We start from the raw sequence: 6,000 nt of genomic DNA, 5'->3' as shown, positions 1-6,000 counted from the left end.
ATAACAGTAAAATGTCATAAGATCACTATATGCATTACAATAGAATCACAAACCACACACAAAACCACAAAATCACAAACCATGTTATACTTTTTCAGCTATACAACAATGTTGCTGTTGGTGGAAGGGCAGCAGCACAGCACCATCGGACTGTGCAGGCTGCTCCACATTGCACATTTCAAAGGGAGCACAGCTCTCAACAACAGGCCATTCACCTTAATCCAAAACAAGGGAACCACTCAGCCACAGCATCTCCCTCTTAACAGGATTCAGTTTTCTGGCCTTCATCCAGCCCATTGCAGTGGCCAAATATTTATCTAGAACTTCTACAGCCTCATCTAACTCTGGTCAGATACTGGTTGCATTCAATTCCAAATCATCTGAAGACTTCACCCAGCAGTTTCATATAGATGTTGAATAGCACTGTGAACAGAACAAAACCTTGAGGGACTCCATGGATCAACTGTCTTGGGGCCTCTGATGGACACCCGCCACTACCCTGGGTCCCGTACCACCTGGGAAGGGAACATCTGGCCACCACAAAGTATACTTCCCTGAGGCCTCTCAGGGTAGCATAGCTTACGTCTTCTAGCTTTGGAGGTGTTAAAGTGACATAAGACCACAATAAGTTTTTGAAACTAAATCTGAAACTATATGGTGTTTTAAGAAAAATATATTACAAGGAAAATTTCACAGAAAACTAGCATAACCCAAATGAAGCAAAAGACAAACAAATGGTTAAACACAACCCTCTATCCCTAAGTGCTAGTGCATTCCCTAAAGTGAGAATCATACACTTATTTGTTGTCCTGTACAATCACAGTACATATTTCTTACCACCATTCTCTCCCAGGCATACAAAAACTTTGATGCCTCAGGAACTCCACCTTAAATCACACACCTTCAGGCTACCTCCCTGTAGACTTTCCCTATCCACCCCCTGGAAATCACAGACTCCACCTACCAGGTTGTGGGCAGCAGGAAGTATTGGAGCCTTTTAGTTTCCCCATTCTCAAGAAAAGGGACATGTCATAATTCAAATACACAATGGAGTTCTACTGCCTTTTTTTTTTTTTTTTTTAGCCTCCTGGTACAGCGAGTTAACCCTATAGAGTGGTACCTTGGTTTCCAAACACAATTGGTTCCGGAAGTCTGCACTTAACCTGAAGCATACTTAACCTGAAGAGAACTTTCCCATTGAAAGTAATGGAAAGTGGATTAATCTGTTCCAGACGGGTCCGCGGAGTACTCAACCTGAAGCGTACTTAACCCAAGGTATGAGTGTAATTGGTTCCGGAAGTCCATACTTAACCTGAAGCGTACTTAACCTGAAGTGAACTTTCCCATTGAAAGTAATGGAAAGTGGATTAATCCGTTCCAGACAGGTCCGTGGAGTACTTAAAATGAAAATACTCAAACCGAGGCATACTTAAACCGAGGTATGGCTCCCCAACTGAACAGACAATAAAAATATGCATTCCCATATAATACTCAATAATACGTATAAAATCAGAGTCCATAGAAACCACCTGTTTCAGTACTATCTAATTTCTTCACAGGCCCAAACAGAAATCCCCAAGTGCTACATGTTGAACTGGCTATGTAGGTAGGAGTAGGACCACTGTGCTTCCAGTTCCCAACCTACAGAGCTATACTGGTGAGATACATTAATTATGATTACAAAAACCACTGAGAAATCCAGGAGCATCAACAGTGTTACATTTTTCTTGCTTTTCTCCCATAGAAGATAACCTGTCAGGGTGGCCATGGCTATTTCGATCCTAAATGAGTGCCTGAAGCCAGACGGAAATTGGTCCAGAACAGTTGCCCTCATCCAGAAATGCCTGAATCATTGCAATAATGCTTTAGGCTTTTCCATAAGCTAACACAACAACAGCAGCAGCAGCAGCAACAGCAACAACAACCCTAATATTACAGAGTAATTCAATTTCTAAAGCAATCCATCTTCCCTGAAATAATGAAAAAGTGTTTGGTAAGTCTTACCACATTTGATGATCTTACATAATATGGCACAAAGGCAGCCACTCCCTATCCTCACCACATCTTCATATTTTAACGCTTGGAAGGAAGAGAATAAGTGTAGCACCAATGTTATGGAAAACGTTGCTCTTTACTCTCCTGCCTAAAAGTTTCCCAGTCCGAATGCTGTAAAAAGTGAGCCAGACCTATGTGAGCAAGACACTTTAAGAATATTTGCAAAATATGTGTATTCACGGGGTTGTCTATTGATGCTAGGGTATATGTTGTATTCTGTATAGTGGACTAGACTGTGGCAGTTGGTTGCATTGCATCTCATGAAGGTAGTGTCTAAATACAACAGGTCGTTGAGGCAAGATGGCTGCATTTTTCAGTTTCTAAATGTCATGACACATTGAGCTAGCTTGCAGAATTTGATTTAGGATGCTGAATCAGGCTCATAAGTGACACTTACTCCAGCACTCAACAGCTGAAGACAAAGACACATGAAAGAATTAAGATTTAACCAGTCACTCACCATCACCAGTGATTTAGAAGGGACACAGAAACCAACCACAAGTCTGAACCAGTAGGATGGAGTGGCTATTATTTGTGTAGTGGGTATTATTGTGTGTGTGTGTGTTGTTTACACATATATGTATACAGGTTATATGTACTAAGTATCAGGGCTTAGAAGGAACATGTGGATATAAACAGGGCTTTTTAAAAATCATCTTATTATTTCATTATTTTTTTCTTCTTGATTTCTATGCAGAAACATTACTAGTGTGTCTTCTAGTGAAACAGAAACAAAATGAAATGAAACAAAATTAGGACAATATGTACAGGATAAAATACATGTGCAGATGAGCAGTAGTATTACCAATTTTGAAATTCTAGCTTACATCTCACTAGGTGTGTGTGTGTGTGGGAGCCATGGGGTCACGCTGGCTAGAGTTGTCCTCCAACTCCCAGTGCATTGTACTGGTCACATCTTCCACAAACTGCTTATTTGACAGCTGTGTAAAGGGGCAGCAGCACATACATACAGATGTATGTACACAGGACTCTTCTACAAGAAGAGGAGGAGGAGGAGGAGGAGTTTGGATTTGATACCCCTCTTTATCACTACCCTAAGGAGTCTCAAAGCGGCTCACAATCTCGTTCCCCTTCCTCCCCCACAACAAACACTCTGTGAGGTGAGTGAGGCTGAGAGACTTCAGAGAAGTGTGACTAGCCCAAGGTCACCCAGCAGCTGCATGTGGAGGAGTGGGGAAGCGAACCCGGTTCGCCAGATTACGAGTCCACCGCTCTTAATCACTACACCACACTGGCTCTCCCTACAAGAGAGGGAATCCTGTGCCAGCTGGAATTGCCCCTCACGTGGAGCAGCCCCACACACCTGTACTACACATAGCTAGCCAATGTGAATCCTGGTCAGCATAGCCTATGTCAACTGTGAGGAAGTGACACCCACACCTACACCTGCATTGAAATCATGTGAGAGGTAGCATCCTTTTTGCCACACATTAGTGTGAATGAATAATGGAAACTAGGGCAGAACAAGACTAATTCCAGTTCTTAGCAGATTGATGGTTGAAATAACAGCCGATGGCTTCAGTCTGGGACATAGCTTTTTGGTGTAGGCAGAACCTGCCTCCTTACCTAATATTCCACTACAATGTATAATGGAAACTAGTTCCTGAGAGAATTAGCAGGTATAATGTATCTCTGACTACACCACTGCATCTCTGGAAGTGGATCTCAGTGGATCTCTGGAATCTCAGCAAGTCAGGGCTTGGTCTCTTGCATTGATACAAAACCACCTCAAGAACTCAATGTCAGTTTTACAGCATCTCTGGGATCTATGGTACATTTCACCTGCTTTTTCTCTTTGTGCATTGGGTTCCAGTCCTGCCTATCACTTTTGAACCTTGTGTTGTTAAGCTAGATATGCTATTCAGGTAAGTGTGTGTGTGTTGGGCATTGGAGAATCTGGATTTGTAAGAATTGGGTGAAATGTGTATATATGACCTTACAAAGAACCTCTCAAAATATGAGAGGGTGTACAAGTTGAAATATGTCTGGGAGGTACCTAAATAAGGACAGAGCAATAGGAACATAAACACACCTGGCTGGTTTAGTTGCATCAGTGGCAATTGTACGTCTTCATCAATTTAAGAGATTTATATTCTGCATGTCTGGTGCTAAAATTTGTAAGACAGCTAACAAACATGTCCAAATAATTTTGGTCAGCGTCTCAGCTGGGGTAGACATCCACAAGATTTCCCTCTGTAGAACAAAACAACAGACTGCCATGACTTATGATAGATATAAATACTGGAGTTTTCACAAGCCCCTTGAGTTTCACTGTCCTTCTAAAGCCTGCCTCTCATCCACCTTTGAGACTAGTTCACATGCATGTATACATATCACTTGATGTCCACAGCATCAGGTCATGATGACTTGCATCTGTAGATGAGCCATTACAGATCAGACACGGCAGGTGAAACTTCCATATTTCACGCACGGTGTTTTTCAATAGAGTCAGTCACACCTTCTGCTGCAAGTCATCAAGTGCTGAGTCACCAACTGATGTACATGCTTGCATGAACTAGCCCTAGGCAGGAAAGCAGGTTTCATGATGATTTGAAAGAGTAGAAAATGAGGCTTCCATGATCAGCTAAGCCTATTGAAAGGCTAGCAGGAGGAGACCTGGGAGTGGAGTGCTAACGGCAGTTTCTTCCCAGTGCAATGTGATACCAAAAAAAGAGGCTTTTGTAAACACAGTCATAGAAGTGTGAGAGGGTCCCACTGCTGCCCAGCAATCAAACTACTGTCTCCATGCAGCACACAATATACCCCCCTTGCCAGGTTTTTTTTTTGGGGGGGGGGGCTATCAACATGTACAAAATTTACCTATTGTGTTACAGAGCACGGTGAAATAAGTAAGACAATACTTCCATGCAGGCCTGGCTCTAGGTGTACTCCCGGTGGCGCGGGGCACCAGGGCGCAGGGCTGGCAGGGGGCGCTGTGCGGCAAAGCCGCGCGGAAGCCGTGCTGCGCGCTGCAAGGGCAGGGGCGCCGGAGCGATCTCCACGCCTCAGCGCCAGGGCACCCGACCTGCTTGAGACGGCCCTGCTCCCATGTCTCTATGTTCTAGTCCACGGTTGCAGATAATATGCCTCTGAATACCCATTGCTGGGAATCACAACAGGATGTTGGAGGAGGTGAGCCCAATCCAGCAAGTTTCTCATTATGTTCTTATGTTCAAAAGTTCTTCTAGGAATGGATTTATGTACTAGGAGTGGATATATTATTTAGTTCTTATACATTCCTTACTCATGCGATTGAGATCAGTAGAGTACATGGGCATAGCCAAGAGGGGGCGTGGGGCAGCTGCCCCCCTAGATCAAGTAAAGCAATAGAAATAACTAACTGACCGATCATGTCAGTTCTGCCCCCCTAACAAAAGTCCTGTCCCTCTCTAAATCCTGGCTACACCCATGGCAGAGCACCATCCTTTGCAGCTTTAAACTTGGAAGCTAAGGCAATGTTGATTTAATCTTCTAGAAACAATAATCCAGAATGCTTTAATACACACTAGATTTTCTCTGGTATCATCACTTTTCTCCCTCTTAAAAATAACACACACACACACACACACACACACACACACACACACACACACATTCTTTTGTGAAGAAGTAAAAGTAGTATTTACAGGTACAGTAGCAAAATAAAGGCAGGTTTATAACTACTATCTGTGGGAATGTTCAGGGAGGCAGGAGAGGATATATTGTTTATTATATCCTTCCCAACTTGTGTTAACAAGTTCTACAATTTGGCAGAGTAACATTCCCCCTTTTAAACTTGTACAGCGGATAACGTTTGTCAGGATTGTATAAGCCTCTAAAATAAGTTTTCTGATAATTTCCCCTTTATTCCCTCTTAAAAAGATTAGACACAACACAGTCTTGTATAAAAGCATATAAAAGAGTTTACTCACATTCTGTTCACAA

The sequence above is a fragment of the Zootoca vivipara genome, chromosome 2 (genome assembly GCF_965207765.1).
Source record: "Zootoca vivipara chromosome 2, rZooViv2.hap1.1, whole genome shotgun sequence".
NCBI classification, from domain to species: Eukaryota; Metazoa; Chordata; class Lepidosauria; order Squamata; family Lacertidae; genus Zootoca; species Zootoca vivipara.
The sequence above is the reverse complement of the archived record's forward strand: the minus strand, read 5'-3'. Positions refer to the sequence as shown.